General features: G+C 47.3%; 1 protein-coding gene and 1 long non-coding RNA gene across 11 annotated transcripts in view; both read right to left on the reverse strand.

The window, feature by feature from the left end:
- The window catches only part of LOC146396806 (uncharacterized), a 769570-nt gene that overhangs the window by 621930 nt on the left and 127685 nt on the right, over positions 1-19955 (reverse strand). The gene's annotated exons all lie outside the window — the stretch shown is intronic.
- MAP10 (microtubule associated protein 10) overlaps positions 7478-19955 on the reverse strand; it is an 82604-nt gene continuing 70126 nt past the window's right edge. For all 10 annotated transcript variants that reach the window (XR_014827875.1, XR_014827874.1, XR_014827876.1 and 7 more), the window contains one exon: positions 7478-7666. The gene's annotated coding sequence lies outside the window, so the exon portion shown is untranslated. The remainder of the gene's footprint in view (positions 7667-19955) is intronic.

Raw genomic sequence — 19955 nt, forward strand, 5'->3', positions numbered from 1 at the left:
AGAGACAAATTAGAGAACTCGGGAAAAAAAAGAAAATCCAATTTGCAACTGAATTTTTCCACAGAATGACTTTTCTTTCCTATCCCAAACCATTGATTTTTTAAAAAGTATGCTGCTCCCACCCAGATTTATTCCACATCAAGTTGTGGTTTTCATCCCTTTAAAGGCAGATTCCTGAAATGCAAATAACTCATCATTAACGAAGAAATCCTGGCCCCCAAGCTATGCAGGGAGATCTCCTTCTCCCTGGAGTGCAGACATTGTAAGTATTAACACATGAAACAGAGAAAGTGTCTTACCTCCCCATAGCTACCTTAGTAAGAACTGATTTGGGAATTTACCAGGTGAGGGAACCCCGTTGCAAAGAGCCAGTGTGGGCCCACAGATCTCCGGCGCGCAGCAGAGATCAATCCCGCGTACACCTATCGGCCAGCTTCATGCCAGGCCTGCGGTGGATGCTAGGGGGCGCCTTGGAGGTGCTGGACACCTCCCTGTTCCCCAGAGGCTCACAGTGCGAAGGAGAGACTGGCACTTGAGTGAGCAACCACAAACAGGATACAGGATACAGGATACAGATTTCCTGGGAAATGCAGGCTCAGTGGGGGGAGGGGGCACAATCTGAGTAGGGATTAGAGATGTCAGCGGATCTCTGACCACCACAGGTGCTCAAGAAAGACATTTTGCTCTTCTGTAATAACCATATTTCCTAGTTTCTCTATTTGATGCTTTATTCTCTGGGGCCTGAGAGGGGACTGTTCCTCTCGGAGCCAGTCAGTTCCTACAGATATAAACAGCTCACCTTTCACACACCAACTGACCCACTCAGAGCCCACACCCCAAGCACCTCCTCTGTGGTGCTCTCACTGTCCCCTTGCCCTAGTCACCCAGGGCCAGGTACCAGACAGCCAGGGACGGCCCTACACCCCAGAGCCCTGAAATGACCCCAACCAGCCAGTCCTGAGCCTGCTGACCTTGCCTTGCTCATTCCCTCCCCAGAAACCACAGTGAAGGCTCCTTCCCACGTCTTCCCCTCCCTCTGCCTCCTGATGGACTCTGGTGCTTCCTCCCGTGGCCCCATGTAATGTGGTGTGTTCCCTCCTTTTGGAAACATGAGTGACACACTCTCTTCTCAAGGGCTATCACCTTCTGATCTGTTGGATCTGTTATTACTTGAGGAATAACTAAGCCTACATTTTAAAACACCTTCCTTGGAATATGCATTATGGCTGAGATCAAGACAAGGGAGTGGATTTCCCTTCCCCCGTCTTGGTGGCAGCCCCTGGGCCGCTGACTCTGAGCAGAGTCTGCTGAAGGGGCCCTAAGAACCTTCGGGAGACCCCTCTACCTGCTCTCAGGCTACTGCAGCTTCTTTCCAGCAACTGTGTCTGTTGCCGCAATAAAGACAAACATTTAGGAGTTCCCGTTGTGGCTCAGTGGAAATGAATCTGAGGATTTGAGTTTGATCCCTGGCCTCACTCAGTGGGTTGGGGATCTGGCATTACCGTTGAGCTGTGCTGTAGGTCACAGACACGGCTCTGATCCTGCATTGCTGTGGCTGTGGTGTAGGCCGGCAGCTGTAACTCCAATTTGACTCCTAACCTGGGAATTTCCATATGCCATGGGTAGGGCCCTAAAAAGACAAAACAAAACAAAAGATGAATATTTATTTTATTGGATAGTCAAAGAAATGTGCTATAAGTTAGGGTGCTTCTCGCAGAGACCTAACTTGAACCCACCTAACCTATAAGGAGAGGTGTTTTCTCACTTACCAGGAAGTCCAGAGGGGTATAGGTGTGGGGTAAGGCTGGCAGGGTGCTTAATGTGGCTGCCCAATCACACTCCTCCCTCCTCTCGGCGGCCCCCAGCTGGGAGTCACGCACTGTCCGGACATCATATCCAGACCCAACAGCACCTGTGGAAGAGCTACCTTCTATTCTTCAAGTCTGTCCTGGGGAGAGAACCTTCCGGGGATCTTCCCCTTAGTTTTTATTGGCCAGACTGGGTCACATGCCCACTCCCAAATCAACCACAAGTAACAGTAAGTGACACCACCGTCCTGACCCCCAAGCGGCCTTTCTTCGGAGCTGAGGGTGGAATCTGCCCCTCCCGAGTCAGGAGGCCAAGCTGAAAAAGGATGGACAGCTGAGCAACACTGAGTTTCTGCCTGGAAGGAGGGAGGAGAATGTTGATGCTGGGTTGGCAGTCAATAGCTATTCACAGACAAATTAGGACAATTTGACCTGGAATCGGAAAACTCCATCCTGCCATTGAGAACAGTGGTCTTCCAGCTTGGCTTTCTCCAATTCAGGCGAGGGTCCAGGCCAGATGCCGACTCAGCAGGTCTGAGAGGGCGCAGAAATCTGCTCTCAGGGGACCTCTGGGGGGCATCTCCAGACTTCGAAGCACTCATGGGCTTAGTACAGTAAGAGAGGACCTAGACCTGATGACAGCAGCAACCCCCCTGTGCAGACGCGGCAGGTCTCTGGCCCTGCCCTTCCCTCACTCAGCCAGCACACAGCTCTGGGGGCTCCTGCGTGTGGCGCTGGCAGTCCTCCAGGCCCCAGGGAGCCAGGTGGGCAGGGCCTTCGGGGAGCCTCCACACCCTGAGAAGCCGCTGGGCTCAGTGAAGTGGGATATACTAGAGCCTGAGTCAGGAATGTGTGGACATGGGGAAGATCTCTGTTTCCCTTGCCCATGGAGCCTGGAAGAAGGATGCCCAAAGCTGGGGCAGCTGCTGGACAGCCTGGTGGGCACAGTGCCATCCAACTGCCTGGAGCAACACGGGGAGGTTAGGCACAGGCCTTACCTACCACAGGCCCCAGATCTGGGCACTGGGGTCATGTCCACAGTGGGTACACCCAGGCTTCGTACCAACTTTTGAAGGAGTCTGATACCTTGACATTCTATAAATGGAGCAAAAATGGCTAGGAATACACAAAGTCTTGCTGAAGAATAAGATATATGCACTGTACTGTAGTCTTTTTTTTTTTTTTTTTTGCTTTTTAAGGCCACACCTGTGGCATATGGAGGTTCCCAGTCTAGGGGTCCAATTGGAGCTGCAGCTGCCAGCCTACACCACAGCCACGGCAACATGGGATCTGAGCCACATCTGCGACCTACACCACAGCTCATGGCAACCTGGATCCTTAGCCCATTAAGGAAGATCAGGGATGGAACCCACATCCTCATGGATACTAGTCGGATTCTTAATCTGCCAAAGCACAACAGGAACTCCCAGTATACTACAGTCTTAATGTCAGCAGTTATATGTGAATGTATAAGACTGTCTGTTGGTGGTTCAGTCACTCATTTTATTGTGTTTAGAGATTTAAGTTAAAAAGTTTCTTAAACATTTTTTTTTTGTGTGCGTGTATATGTCTTGTTGGGGCCACACCCATGGCATATGGAGGTTCCCAGGCTAGGGGTCAAATCAGAGCTGAAGCTGCCGGCCTACTCCACAGCCACAGCGGCACAGGAACCGAGCTATATCTGTGACCTACACCATAGTTCACAGCAACACTGGATCCTCAACCCACTGAATAAGGCCAGGGATTGAACCTCTGCCTTCATGAATGCTAGTCAGATTCATTTCTGCTGAGCCACAACGGGAACTCCTTCTCAAGCATTCTTAACCACATATCTACATGTAGATAGAAGTGCTCATGGAACAAATAATACACAACATGATTTTAATGTAAAGTTCACCCCCTCCTACACTAATTAAGAATAGATTCAACAGCATGCACAGAGGAGTCCCCAACAGGAATAACTTAAGATAGAGGCTTATTTCTCTCACATTAAATCTGAAAGTAGGTGGTCCAAATCTGATATGTTTCCTCTACTTAATAAAATATTCAGTGACCCAGATTCCTTCTATTTTGCCACTTTATCAACTGTAGTTCTCAAGGTGCTTTATGGTCCAATGTGGCTGCTTGAGGTCCAGTCATCACGTCAGAAGTTCATTCCAGACAGCAGCAGCATGGAAGAGGAGAGTCAGGGGATGGACCCTTTCCAGAAGTTTCCATTGGCCAGAATTTAGCCACATAGCCACATGAAGCAGCAAAAGACACTGGAGGGTGTGACCTTTACTCTGGGCAGTGTACTGGGTAAAGTTCATGGCTTTATTAGTAAAGGAAGAGGGGACAGCTAGCAGGATCCATTTCCATTTCTCACAAGCAGTCACTGAGACCATTAGAAAGATGTGAAAGAGTCCAGTCCAGCCCTCCCTCATTCCGATTTCTCTTCATCCCAGTTCTGTCTCTCAGTGGCTGTCCTCTGCGCCCTCTGGGGAACCATGTCCATGCCAGTGGGCACTGGAGTGACATTTCCCTGTAATTTCAGGATAGAGGGCATGGGAGCCACGGCATCTTTAAAGCAGCATTTTCCAGCCCTGAGCTCACTGTTGGAGGCACGCAGGTTGTAATGCCTGGAAGGACTGAACTGGCTGGGAGGGCCCCAGAGAGGGCGGATTCTGGAGACTTTTCCTAAATTAGCAGGGTCAAGCAGATGCAGGCTTGGCATTTAAGGCTTGCTTCTCTCCCTGGCATTGGCTCTAAAGTGAAAGCTTCAGTTGCTTATTACTAGCAAATGGTCTTCCCTTTTTCTCTTTCCCTTTGTCCCCGTCTTCCCACCGAGATGTTCACAGTGGGATGGTGACAAGGGGTGCTCTGGCTTTTGACAGAGAGAGACAGCCTCTAGGTGGTGGAGGACCTGCAAGCATTCTGTCACTTCGCTGAAGCTTTGGCCTCTGTGATGCCTGTCAGGTTCAAACCATCAAACCTCCCTCAATTTCTTGGACTTTGGCTCTGATGCAGTGTGTGCACATTACACATAGGCTACAGGGACCCCCTTAGCTTTTGAGAGTTATCAGGGAAGAGCTGGAAGTCCACACAGAGCTGGAAAGAACAGCAAGGAAATGGATCACTTTTCCAAGTTCAAGGTGACTCGGCCTCCTTAGAGATTCCAGAGCACAGCACCTCGGGCCACTTTCAGACCCCAGCACTGCACCTTAGTGCCACACTAAGACCCCAGCACAGCACCTTGGTGCCACACTCAGACCCCAGCACAGTGCCTCGGGGTCACACTCAGACCCGTTTTTCTCATCAGAGGCTCACGTATGGCGAGCAGGGCAGGCAGCTAGCACTTGTCACAGGTGGGTGACAGAAACCACCCCTATGCCCGTTTTCCTTCTCACTTCCTAACTGCGGAGTGGAGAAGGTCTAGCCCCCTCCAGGAAGGCCCAGCTCTGGGCTTCCTCTGGCCAGGGAGGAACTGCAAGAAGATCAATGCCCCTGGCCTAACTGCGTCACCACCCTGGCCCTTCGGGGCCTGTATTCCAAGCAGCTTCTCAGTACATAAGCCCAGTCTCCTAGGATGGGGAAGGGGCCCGGGTCAGAGCTCTCTGGCTCTTAGCGCTGATGAACTGGCAGTAAATTCCGTAAGAAAATCCCTTTCCTTTCCATAATTTTCACTGGGTGAAGAAAAACACCTGACTCTTTCCTTAAGGCCTAGATTTTCCTAAGAGATTTAAAGCTTCTGGTTTTTCAAAGTCCAGTGACTGGATTGTTATATTTCTATATAGAAATGCCTCACGGATATACTTCTTCCATTCCCTGAGCTTATGTGTCGATTCATTGAAAACCATACCAATTAATTGTCTTCAACCCTGTCAGCAGAACTGCTTCATAGTGTGGTCATCATATTTTCTGAAGCCCAAACCAGGATTCATATCTTTATTACATGTTCAGTCAATAAACAGTTTACACTGTGACCGATCTGGAAAATCTGGGACATCTGACAAATTCCTTGGGTCCAGGCAGCCACTTGGTGTGTGGAGGAGGGGGTCTGATCGGTGGCGTGAGTAGCAGCACGCTTTCCGTGTTCCAGGCAGTGGGCAGAATGCTTTCAAGATAGAGCTATGTTGCTGGCTTGGGACAAGCGATGTGCAATGACCACCACCATGCCGACTAGGGCCCTTCCCCCGTCCTTCTCTAATTTAAAGGAGGGCTGCCATCCTTGCTGCTAGGGATGACCACGTGATGCCCTTCGGCCTAACGAGAGGTCAGATGAAATTTGTTCTCCTTTGGAGAAAGTAACAAAGCTTCACAGCAGAAGGTTTTGTCTGCTCTGCTGTCTTCCCAGCTGGATGGCAGACACAAACCCTGGACAGGCCGCATGAGGATGAGAGGTACAAATCAAAGACAGTGGAAAAGAAAGTGGAGAAAGAGCCTGAGTCCTTGGTGACACTGCTGAGACCCTGCTGGACTGCACAGCCTGGGACCCTAGCTGTGTGATAGGAACAGCACCTGTTCTGTTTAAGTCCGGGTTAACTGAGTTTTCTGTTAGCTGCAGCTAAAGAGTAGCAAATACATAAGTCATTTTCACTGAAGGAGCCCGAGAGATGGTCCCTGCTCTGGGCTGCCATGCAGCCCACTGGTGCTGATGCAGGGTCCAGTCTGTCCAGTTCCAGTGCCTGTGCAGGACCAGTCTGCTCTTTCCCTTCTTCAGAACCAGGGGCCTGGAGCCATGCAGGGGTGCAGGAGCCTCCTGCAGCAAGCTCACTGATGGTGTTCTGTCCCGATGTGGTCCTGTGACTTCAGCCTCCCTCCCAAATATGGTCCAGGACCTTCCCGGGATTGGTGGTGCACATCCCTCCCATCAGTGGGCCCTGGACAAGGAGCTTGACCCCAACCCCAGCCAGGCGTGGGCCTGCTGGCCGCTCTCCCGTGTCCCTCTACTGATCCCATGGCCCTAACCTGTTGCAGCCTTCAGGTAAAGGTCTCCTTTCTAAGGAGAGCAACTCAGGTTTTGGTTACCTCGAAAGAACCCTTGGTACTTTTTCAAAAACCCCTCAGGGCCCACAGGTAAGGAGCAGTCTTACCGATGATGTTTCCACGTCCCTTGGACTAGACAGCACATTCAAGACGGGCTCAGTCTGTTTGGTCCCCTTAGGCAGTTGGGCTAAGGGGACCCATCTGTGTCACACCAGACCTCAGGGGGTCCTGACTTCCAGCCCGATATCCCCGCTCACCCCAGGATCTGCATCAGGCAGTGGGTGAGGGCCAGCTCAAAATATCAGAGCATGTCTGAATTCTCTCATTAACACTGGGGCTCATATCACTGGTTTCCTGATTGACTTGACTAAAAGGAAACTGTGTGCCCAGTTAGTGCTTCATGAATTCTTTTTTTTTTTTTTTTTTTTTTTGGTCACCCCCGTGACCTACATAAGTCCCAGGCCAGAGACTGAACCCACACTACAGCAGTGACATGAGCCACAGCAGGAACATGAGCCACAGCAGGGACAACACCAGATCCTTAACCCACTGAGCCACCAGGAAACTCCCTTCATGAATTCTTTTCATCCTTATTTTCCCCTCACTCTGATGTAGTCTCCAAATTCTGATATATGTATATTTTGAAGGTCACATGAAGTCCCCTCTGGTGAGAGGGGTGTGTGGACAAGTAAAACGTCACTCACCCCAGGACCTTGCTGACGGCTCCTTCCTCAGATGTTCCTTTTTCTGTTGCCAACTTTCCTCAAAACTAGGAGAGTCCCCAGGCACCATCCAAAATATAATGGGTAGTGACAGCTTCTCCATTGCTCACTTAGGCTGGAGCTGGCATCAGCTGAGGGTCCTGGGATCTTGGAAAAGAAATCTGAGGATACCTGTCAAAAAGAAAGAGGGACACAAGGTTTCTCCAGTGCAATTAAGTGTTCTGACAGGTAATTATTTCTCTCAGTCAACCTCACCTAAACATTCAGGGCTTGGCAGTCAGTATGCAGATAAGAGATCTTTCTCTTATCAGCACTGTGTCATCATGACACCTGGAAATTCCAGCCACTGGGGCTCAGAGATTAGACCTGGAGCCTGGGGTCGTGCCAAGCAGGATGGCAGCGGCCTAAGCCCAGGAGAGGCCAGTGGAGTCATGCCCTTTGCCAATTGGCCCTGCAGCGAGTTTCAGAATGTATGGTTGAGATTCGGGGCTTTGAAGAAGTGGATCTAAATGTTAACTGAGGGGAGCATTAATAAGACCAGAGATCTCCATCCAGTGATCAATACGCACAGTTTTGTTTCAAGAGCATCTCATGTTCCTTTCAGTGAAATGATATTATAGGAATTTTGTCTCTTTGTTCATGTGGCGGGCTATTTAGGCATGTGTGCTTTGGATAGAACTTTAAGATGCTCTTCGCATCTTAGATTGATCAAACTCACCTTCACTATCAAATATTGCCAAGGAGCACTCACTTGTCTCTGGGTCAAGGCCCTTTTCATTTTTAATATCATGCTAGATTGCACAAATGGTCACAGGGTCTTCCCCCCTCCTATTATTCACACCCTTGCATGTGGCTTCATAACTCCTTCCATCAAGAGTCGGGCAGGTTTCCTTTATCCCATGTTTGGGCTGACCATGTGGCCTTCTTTGGACAGTAGCAAATGTGATGCAGTCAGAGACCTGAAAAGCACTTGCCCTATTTTGGACTTGGAACTTTCTGCCCCATATTGAGTAAGCCCAAGCTAGCCTGCTGGATGACGAGGATATCACAGACATATGACATATGACCTTCATTCCTGTTGCCCAGCTCACAGCAGCATACCCCCAGCACAGAGACTATAAGCTGAATGGGAGTGGAGAGGCCACAAACATGTGAGTGAGCCTAGCCAAGGCCAGCAGAGAAGAACCAGGTGGCTGAACCCAGCCGGAATTGGCAACCCTCAACATCATGAGATAATACACGCTTATCGTTTAAACAACTGCATTTTGTAGTGGTATATTACATAGAAAAAATGACTGATTAAATGTCTAGGCTCTCCCAGGAAAAGAAAATTGCAGCATGACTTTTTTTCAATCACATGCTAAAGGATGCCCTGGTTTTCTTCATTGAAGCATGCATATAGCGTCTAGTTTGGTGTCAGGCACTAAGGAATAATTTTAAAACATTATTTAAATTATCTATCTCAGAGTACCTGTCGTGGCGCAGCGGAAACGAATCCGACTAGGAACCATGAGGTTGTGGGTTTGATCCCTGGCCTTGCTCAGTGAGTTAAGGATCCAGCATTGCCGTGAGCTGTGGTGTAGGTTGCAGACGTGGCTTGGATCCTGAGTTACTGTGGCTCTGGCCTAGACTGGCGGCTACAGCTCCGATTGGACCCCTAGCCTGGGAACCTCCATATGCCCTCAAAAGGACAAAAAGACAACAACAAAAAAAATTTATCTCTCTCTTTTATTATATGTCTTTTTCTTTTTTGGCCACACTCACAGCATATGGAAGTTCCTGGGCCAGAGATCGAATCTGAGCTGGAGCTGCAGCAATGCCAGATCCTTAACCCACTGCACCTGGCCAGAGATCAAACTAGCGCCACCACAGAGACAAGTGGGATCATTAACCCACTGCATCACTGTGGAAACTCCTCTATTGAGTTCTTTTTGTTTGTTTGTTTTCTTCCCTTAAGTAAAGTATAGTTGATTTATTTCTTTTTAAATGGCTCTGAGTTACTCTCTGGTGTCCTTTCTTTCACCCCTTAGAACTTCCTCAAACATTTCTTATGGCAGGTATAGTGGTAATGAACTCCTTTAGCTCTTGTTTATCTGGAGATGTCTTAATTTCTCACTCACTTCTGAGAAATAATTTCACCAGATGTGGGCTTCTTAGTTGGCAGTTTTTCTGTTTTGTTTTGTTCACATCGCTTTGAATACATCCTCCCACAGCTTGCTGGACTTCAGTTAATGGATGTGTTCCTTCCCTATTGCTGCTGTAACAAATTACTGCAACTCAGTGGCTTTACACAGCACCAATCTACTATCTTCCACTCTGGAGGTAATAAGTGCTAAAAATCAAGGTTTCAGTAGATCTGTGTTCCTTCTTGTGGCTTGAAGGGAGAATGCATGTCCGTGCCTTTTCCAGCTTCTAGACACTGTCTGCCTTCCTCCATCAACAATGCCAACAGCGGCAGATTGAGCCCCCACATCGCCTTACACCACCCTTACTTCTAGCATCACATTTGAATTTCCTCTTCTGATTGGCTATTCCACTTATAAGAGCCCTTGTGGCTACACTGGGCTCACCCCAGTAATCCAGAATAATCTCTCCATTGTAGGGTCATCTGATGAGCAAATTTAGCGCTGTCTGCAAACTTAATTCTCTTTTGCCATGTAGCCCAATATATTCACATACTCCAAGATGTGGACATCTTTGGAGGCCAGTATTCTGCCTGCTTCACTGGACAAACCATGCCCCTTCTTCCTCACGGGCATTGAAGCCTGGAATTTTATGTCAGAGAGCTATTCCTTTTTGCCAACGTGTCACTGCAGGCAATACCAGTGAGCCTTCAGGAACTCTGAATTATTTCGCTCCTATCGTTCTCATTTCCATGTTATGAGTCACTCTGGTGATAGAAAATTTCTTCCCATACAAACAAGTATAGATGAAATCATATTTTCCTCTAAGACTCTAAGACCTTCAGCCTCAGGCTTGTATGGGGGGTCAGGGAGGCTGTTGATACTCTTTGTTGAAAGCTGTTTATAAGCTGTGGGTCTTCAGCCCTTTTGAGCTAGTATTAGAGTCTGGATCACAGAACTGTCAGGAGAGACACAAATTGAACTAGGTTGCTCCTACTGAGATATGACGAATTCTAACTGCATCTTTAAAACCTAGAGCTTGCAAGTCAGAATGATATTGTGGAAGAAGCATTCATGTTTTTAAAAAAATTATACTCAATTTACAGTGTTCTCTGTCAATTTCTGCTGTAGAGCAAAGTGACCCAGTTATACATAGATACACATTCTTTTTTTTGTGTTATCTTCCATCATGTTCCATCACAAGTGATTGGATATGGTTCCCTGTGCTGTACAGCAGGACCTCATTGCTTATCCATTCTAAATGGAATAGTTTCCATCTACTAACCCCAAACTCCCAGTCCATCCCACTCCTTCCCCCTCCCCCTTGGTAATCACAAGTCTGTTTTCTATGTCTGTGAGTCTGTTCATATTTTGTTGATAGGTTCATCTATGCCATATTTTAGATTCTACATATAAGTGATACCATATGGTATTTGCCTTTCTCTTTTTGAATTACTTCACTTAGTATGAGAATCTCTAGTTGCATCCAAGTTGCTGCAAATGGCATTATTTTGTTCTTTTTTATGGCTGAGTAGTATTCCATTGTGTATATATACCACATCTTCTTAATCTATTCATCTGTTGATGGACATTTAGGTTGTTTCCATGTCTTGACTATTGTAAATAGTGCTGCAATGAACATAGGGATGCATGTATCTTTTTGAATGAAAGTTTTGTCCAGATGTATGCCCAAGAGTGGGATTGCTGAGTTCTATATGTAGTTTTCTGAGGAACCTCCATACTGTTTTCCATAGGGGTTGTACGAATTTACATTCCCACCAACAGTGTAGGAGGGTTCCCTTTTCTCCACACCCTCTCCAGCAATTTTTATTTGTAGAGAAGCATTCATGTTTGAGGCTGAAAGAACTGAGTCCAAACCCATCTCTGTGATCATTTACTTGTGTGGCCTTTGGCCAGTTACTTCAAGATCACTGGTTTCTTCATTCGTAACATTATTTTTTACGTATATTGTTAACTCGTTAGGATTATAGATAGTATAATAAACCACTTCTCATAGCGCATGTTGAACAAATTTTAGCCACTATTACTATTTAACCTCCAAATCAATACATGCACCCAATAGAGAATGGCCGACATCCATGCTGGTCTCTGTGAGGAGCTCAGAGTAGAAAACACAAGACCTGCCTTGAGGCAGGTGGTGCAGAATGATAAGAACTCTCACTGGATACAAAGAAGGGAAGAGGAGGATCTTAATGCATTAGCTTTTCAAGGCTTCTGTTTCCTAATCTAAAAAATAGTCTATTTGATTAGGTGATACTTAAACACATCTTAAGATATTTAAGAACATCTTACTGTGCTGATGTTCCATGGTTTTAAGAAGCAGCCTGACTCTTGGTAGATATGACTAAGTCAGGAAATAAACAGAATTTCCACCAAAGGTATGTGTAAAGAATGAAAAGTTATTATGTCTAGTCCTGACCTCAGGACCTTGAAAACAACATCACTGTCTTTCCACCACCTCACTTTTAATGTCTTCTTTAGACACACAAGGTATCTTGGAGCCAAAAGACACCATGATCTAGAACAAAATGGCATGCAGCTGATTTGAAGAGAAGTTTCACACAAAACACAGAGGAAGCAGTCACTCTGGCCATGAAAATGGGCCAGAAGGAAAGCGTTTTTAAAACAACTGGCTGGGGAGTTCCCGTCGTGGCGCAGTGGTTAACGAATCCGACTAGGAACCATGAGGTTGTGGGTTCGGTCCCTGCACTTGCTCAGTGGGTTAACGATCCGGCCTTGCCGTGAGCTGTGGTGTAGGTTGCAGACGCGGCTCGGATCCCACGTTGCTGTGGCTCTGGTGTAGGCCGGTGGCTACAGCTCCGATTGGACCCCTAGCCTGGGAACCTCCATATGCCGCGGGAGCAGCCCAAGAAATAGCAAAAAGGACAAAAAAAAAAAAAAAAAAAAAAAAAACTGGCTCAATTAGAGCTACTGGAATTCCAGCAGTGATGAGGTGACCATCCAACACTAATGAATGTCTTCCATTTGTCCCCAGTATTTTCTGATACCTTTTGCTTTTTTGTCCTCTTTAGGAAATAACAGGAAGATTTTGGTTTGGGTACCATTGGCTTTTAGGCTTTCTTTTAATGTGCAATTGTCTCAACTGTACAGCAAGAACAATATATGTCAACCCGTGATTGCATAACAGAACTAATTTCCATTTGAAAAAAGAGACCAAAAAAGACAATGTATTCTCTCTTAGGGATGTCCTCTCTTGCCGAGTGATGGGCTCAAGCACAAAGCCCAGCCAGATCCAGCCCAGAAACAGTCCAAAGAGACAGGATGTGAATTAGCAGCTGCCCATGGTGACAGCTCCATGACAGAATGAGAAGGCCTGGAAAGACGAGCCTGGGGAAGGCAGCTGACATTGGGGTGTGTGAGTACTAACAGATAAGCGAGCAAACTCAAACTTCATGGAAAATAGGAATCTGTGAACAACACCCACAGATAAAGAGGAAGTTGTCACAAACGCGGGACTTAAACAGTTTGGGAATTCAGAGCTCCTGGTTGTTAGAGATGCACGTTCAAAGTTAGTCAAGAAGTATTTACAGACTATTTATTGAATCGACCCTACCAGATTGTCACTGGGTGTCCCATGGGAAGGTCCTGGTGTCACAAGTGACCTGCCCAATATTGGCACAAAGATTTTGAAAACTAGAGAAACAAAGCAGATTTTATGACCTTCTTTCTAGACATCTCATTCTAATTCTCTTATGGCTAGCAATGACAAGGAGTTGACTAGAACCTATTCCTGAAGTTGTATCAGCATAATAATTCATTACAGAGACAACTTGTATTTCCCCATCTTTGGGGGTTTTGTCTCTTCTATGACTCAAATTGTCACTTTTCATTTTTGTTGATGTGTTTCCACAGCACATTTTAGAGTTTTACCTTTTCTTTTTTTTTTTTTTGGCTTTTTATTAGGGCTGTACCTGCGGCATATGGAAGTTCCCAGGCTAGGGGTTGAAATGGAGCTACAGCTGCTGGCCTATGCCACAGCCACAGCCACAGCAGATCCTCAACGCATCTGTGACCTACACCACAGCTCACAGCAACGCCAGATCCTTAACCCACTGAGTGAGGCCAGGGATCAAACCCGCATCCTCATGGATACTAGTTGGGCTCGTTACTGCTGAGCCACAATAGAAACTTTCCAGAGTTTTACTTGTATTTGTCTTTTTATTTACTTGGCTGCACCCATGGCAGGTGAAAGTTCCTGGGCCAGGGATAGAACCTGAGTCACAGCAGCCACCTGGGCCACTGCAATACTAGATACTTAACCTGATGTGCTACAAGGGAACTCCTGGAGTTTTACTTTTAAAACTATTGCACCTGCTCTTTTCTGGATTGGTGACGCCAGTGAATAGTCACAGGAGCAGGGAGCCTATAACTTTCCCAAGGGTGGCATGAATTAACAAAACTGGCCTCTATATTTCTAGTCCCTTCTTCCCCCTTGCACCATGGGATGCACAGAAGTTTATTTATGCAATGCTCATTTTTTAAGAATTCAAAGAAAGATGCAACTGGGTAAGAGTGAAAAATGAACATTTTGAAAGTTTGCCATGCACAGAGTTGATCACCAACAAATATTTATTCAATGAAAGAAAGTGGGAAAAGGAAAGAAAGAGAGAAAAAGAGGAAGGAAGGGAGAGGGAGAGGGAGGAGCTGGGGATCTGGGGAGCATCTTGAGTAAACATAAAGCTTCTGACCACCATTGAATGTAATTCTGGAATTATCTTAACACAGCTTTCAATTTCATCAGAACCACATTTTATGCTGAAAGGTACACTGGACACAAGCTTGACTCAGTTCTGAGGTGTTTTTTTTTGTTTTTTTTTTTTAAGATAGCTTTAACATCAAATCCTCTTTAACACTTTACTTTCAGCTCTCCAGAAGTAGACATCAAGTTCCCTGCATTCCTTCCTCATTCACATCTTTCTTGTGTCTCTTCATCTCTTAAGTATAGGCTGGAAGAGGAGGGGGTTAAGGTTAATTGAAGGGAGGGCTTCCTATAGGGTTGCCAGATAAAATATGGCATCGAATTAAATTTGAATTTTGGATAAAGAGTACATTTTTGGTTGTTTGTTTTTTTTCTGTCTTTTTTTTAGGGCCACACTCGTGGCATATGGAGGTTCCCAGGCTAGGGTTGGAGTCAGAGCTACAGCTGCCGGCCTACACCTCAGCCACAGCAACATAGGATCCAAGCTGCATCTGTGACTTACACCACAGCTCACAGCAACGCTGGATCCTTAACCCACTGAGCAAGGCCAGGGAATGAACCTGTGTCCTCATGGATGCTACTCAGATTTGTTTCTGCTGAGCCACGAGGGGAACTCCAAGAGTAGGTGTTTCTTTTGAATATAAGTATATCCCAAATATCATATGGAACATACTCATACTAAAAAAAAATCTGTTGTTTATTAGAAATACCAAGTTAACAAGGCATCCTGCATCTTTATTTGCTAAACCCAATATCCTTTCTAAGGTTTTCTACTGCAGGTGGCTCCAATCCCTGCCACTCTCGAGTTTATCACCTGAAATCATGTGGCCAGCTTACTACCCCCCAGACAGAAGTGGCTTTCAGAATCTCAGAGGCTCTGAAAACCTGGCAAAACCCCTCCGGACTTGGGGAATGAAAGTTTTCTTTCCACCCCCGTGATTTTCCTCCATAATGTCATGCCCTTTAAAAGCAGCATTTGTACAACATTGCATCTCATTAAATGACATAATGTTACACATAAATTGACCCAACTGGATTAAAAAAAAAAAAAAAGCCATGCTTTTGTTTTCTTCTGCCCATAATCTGAGTTTAAAAGTGAAAGTGACAGCACTATGGCTTGAACCTAGCCAGAACCCAGTCTGGAACTTGAACCCACGTACTAGGACTCGAACCCAGCCTAAACCCAGATTGGGACTTAAACCCATGGTTTTAAATTAGAATCACTCACCCAGTGTCTGGACTTACTGAAGTTCAAGTTCTTTGGGCCTCAAAGCAGAAAGAATTCAGTGAGAGACAAAGTGATAGGCAGGAAATAGATTTATTAAGATAGGATGCTTGTAAGAGATACAAGCGGGCAAGCAAGAAGGCTCTGCCCTGAGGATTAGGTGGGCTAAAATTTTATCATCCAAGGGTTGTGGGGGTGGGAAAAGACCACCTCTTCCTCTTTTTTGGAGTAGTAGTAGCTCCTCCTTGGTATCCAGTAAGAGAGTATTTGAACTTATGAGGTCAAACCAGGACTGTTATGGTTCTTATTCAAATAATCAGAAGAGAGTCCTCAAACTCCTGCCCTTGGTCTGAATCTGAATGCAGTCCTCATCCCATCCCCCACCCAATTTCCTGAGGCATCGCCTCCAATAGTCAAACAAGCCTGCCTCCTTCTTTTTTTTTTTCTTTTTAATTTATGCTTTTTATTTATCATAGTAGAGATTTCATTTATTCCTAATAGTCTTTTATGACGGCTCGAGCCGTCATTAACTTACAGTTAAAGTAAGTCCCCTAGCTTTCCCTCTCTAACTATGGTCTCTCATTGGAACTTCTACAACCCTACCTGTGCCTATTCCAACCCTATCAAAAGCACTCATATGTAGACTTGTGTGAGCTTTGAAAGAAGCACAGAGTCTCCTTCCCAGTGTCCTTCCTGTGGTGGTGGCTATGTCTGTGTCACAGGGATGCATACAGCAGCTCTCTGCTCTGCCTGCCGGGCACCAGGGCTGTCTGTACCTTGCCCAGGAGCAGGGACTGCTCAGCCTCTGGGTAAGAGGAGAGAACTGCCTGCTGGGGGCCCCTCGTGTCCCTAGCTTCCACATGGAGGGCTGGGCAGGAGCAAAAACCATCCTACTCATCACCTTGCTTCCTCAGTGGGAAGGAATTATCGAGACATGTCACTATTTTGACCAATTTTGTGTCTATAAAACCCAATTCACGCCCATGAACATGCCCATGAATAGTCAACAATTTGATACTGTTTATGAGTAAGAGCTACACACACACACACACACACACACATGCACGCACATTAACAGACACACATGCACACGTATTTTCTGCTCCTATGATGGTTCATTTAATAGAGAGAGGAACACCAGGAAGGTGAAGAAGCCACCCTGTGGGGCTCCTGGGCACACAAGCCTTTTTGGGTCCCCCATTTCTTGTTTTTAGGGAATAAGCTTCAGCTTACAGACCTTCCCTGAGTTCCAAAGGGCAGTTGCTAATCAGGGAAGGGAGGGGATGCAGAGACTAGGGAGAAGCCATCAAGAGACAACAGTGCAGTCTTGGGACAGGGTCCTGGTTCCTCTTCAAGAAACATACATAAATATCTTTGAGCCTTTCTGCAGAACTACCCCCCCCCCCCCAAAAAAAGGGAAGAACTACTAGATGAAGAACTATATTCTTCATTCTTCAGAGAAGAAGGACCACCAGAACAGTCCAGGGGCCACTAAACACCAGCTGTGAAAGACAATGCAAGCTTACACCTACTCTGATCCTTATCTGCAGCCCCATTTTCCACTCCTAAATATAAAACCAACTCCTAACTCCTCCCAAGGGCAGCACAGTATTTAAGGCAATAGTCTGCTGTGTCCTCCTTTGCCTAGCAAAATAAGAAAGCTATCTTTTTCTCCTTGAACTCTGTCTCCTCATTTGTATTCCGCACCCAAGCTCCCACAGAGGGAGATTCCCAACTTACATATGGAGGGGATTGCCCGTGTGAAAGTGAGAGACTGCAAAACGAAATGGCTCAGTGAGGATGTCCTTGTGGGTGGGAAGCCAGGAGAAGCAGCTGGACTTGAATCAGTCACAGCAAGTTCTGCCTTGAACTGGCCAGAAGCAGGAAGGTAGCTGGGGTCTGTCCTCAGTGTCCCTGGAGCCACGATGCCTTGAGTGTGCAGCTGATGGGAGACACCTCTGGGACACTCAGTCCTGCCTGGCCACACCGGATGGGTGGCTTTGCTAAGGTCACCAGACTCAAGCAGGAGCCAGAGGAACTGCAGGCAGGAGGGGAGGGGCTGATAGCTGCAGAAGGAGCCTAGGCTTGGGAGGCAGACCTTTCGGATGCACCACCTCCTGGCACCCTGACCTCACCTGAATCTCTGGGCAGTCTGATGAGAATCGGTGAAGGAAAAGAAAAGTAACAGAAAGCAAACAAAACGTCTGGCATCAATTTGGCCAGAGGAGCCAGCCTTCCAAACCTGAGCAGAGATGGAGAGTGGCCAGGTGCCTGGAGAGAAGCTGGAGAGCAAGGGCTCTGACGGTTACCAGCTGTCAGTCCCCGGTCAAGTCCTTGACTCAAAAAGCCTCAGCACCTCCTTCACAGAGATGCAAATGATGTGCACAACATGTTTATGGGAGGGGTGGGGGTAGAGATGGAGGTGGAGGAGGTGGCGAGAGGAAGTAATAGCTCAGTGCCTGGTCTGCGGGAAGCTCTTGAAAAGCTAATGAAGGTTCTCAGAGCCTGGCTAGGACAGGGCCCCTCATTTTCTTTATTTTAATTTATTGAAGTATAGGGCCCCTCATTTTTGGAGCCCAGAGGTCACCATGCCATCTCTGGAGAACAATCTGGAGGCGGGGTTACACAAGTTGCAAGCTGCTCCATGGAGGGGAAGAGTGGTGACACTCTCACAGCCCCTCTGCTCCTAGAGCGGCGTCGTTGGCCCTGATGCCCATGACCTGCCTGTTTCCAGCATCTTTTTCTAAATGTACACAACGGCATCTGCATGGGTTCCTGGGACCCTGGAATGAAGTAGCCCCAGTACCCTGGAAACGTGCCTCTCTTTTCCTGGGAGCCCCAGCTTTCCCAGCCTCCCTGGCATGGCCTGTCCCCCCATCCACCCCCACCTCCACACCCAGCCACCCCAACTGTGGGGACTCAAAGTTCTACCAAAGAGATAGTCAGATCCCCAGGCAGATGCTACAACTTGATCCAACATAGCTGTCACTGGCAGCACAGGAGAGCAAGGACCCTCTCAATGTCTCTCTCCCCAGCACTTCTTCCTTTTCCTACAGACCTTCCCTTTGGTCCCCCAGCCTGTTGTCCTCAGCCCCTCCCTCAGGAAATTCTACTCTTTCCGGAAGAAGGAGGAGCTTCTGAAGCTCCCTCCTGGGCTGGGAGCCTCAGGCTGGATGCAGGAGATTGATTCCCTTTCCTTGGGGCCTCATGCCCATGGGAGGGAGTCCCGAGGGAGAGAGGCTCCCAGGAGCCGGATGAAAGGTACCAGTTCTACATCTGCTTCCTGACCAGCAAGACTGGAAGCCGTTCTCCTCACAAGTGAGGGAGATGCAGGTGAGCCAGGCCTGCCTTCATTCTTACTGGGAGGGAACACAGCCTAGTTTTGCTGTGGGAGAACATTTCCTTCATTCTCGGGCCTGGGACCCTGGCCCTTGTGAAATACAACCCAGCATTATCAGGCTGAGGGGACCTGCATCTTTTCTGGACCTTGCTTTAGAGCCAAGTAAGAGCACACTAGCTGACATGGTGCTCCATGGACTTGCCACCCTGGCCTGGTGGCCCAGCTCATATTAGGTTACACATTTTTTTTTTTTTTTTTGTCTTTTTGCCATTTCTTGGGCCGCTCCCGTGGCACATGGAGGTTCCCAGGCTAGGGGTTGAATTGGAGCTGTAGCCACCGGCCTACGCCAGAGCCACAGCAATGCGGGATCAAAGCCACATATGCAACCTACACCACAGCTCACGGCAATGTTGGATCCTTAACCCACTGAGCAAGGCCAGGGATCGAACCTGCAACCTCATGGTCCCTAGTCGGATTCATTAACCACTGAGCCACGAAGGGAACTCCCAGGTTACACATTTTTAATTCCAAAACAGTCCTCCTAATCAATGGGTTTTTAGTTTCCCCTCTAAGTTTAGTCCGCCACTGTTATTGACAGCTTGTCACGAACCTACAGCCCATGTCCTAAGAGAGTCTAAGAAAGATGGAATCTTTGGCCTGACAGTAGAGATCACCCCGAGACAGTCTAAGACCCCATCTGTCAACAGGGCAGAGGAATGGCCTTCTTTCCCAACCCCCACAGGCATAAAAGCTAGTGAGGGTGAGTAAGCGGAAACTTGGGGGCTTCTCAGAGGATATGTACGTGGGAGTACTGGCTGGAGTCCACAGGAAGTCCAGGAGCTAGACTAGGATCTCCCTGATCAAGAGGGTTTCCACCTTGACTGTGGTTGTGTTCTTCCCCCCACCCCCACCCCCCCACCACGTTCCCCATACTCATTCATTTATAAGTAAACATTGACAAGAATGAGCCATCTTGGTTAAGATATCCTTGATTAAGATTGCACAATGGTCACAAGACAGGCAGGTCTTTA

Source organism: Sus scrofa, chromosome 14 (genome assembly GCF_054392235.1).
Source record: "Sus scrofa isolate SSC_HxYL_T2T_F1_AM1 chromosome 14, Sscrofa_HxYL_maternal_Yorkshire_Landrace_v2.0, whole genome shotgun sequence".
NCBI classification, from domain to species: Eukaryota; Metazoa; Chordata; class Mammalia; order Artiodactyla; family Suidae; genus Sus; species Sus scrofa.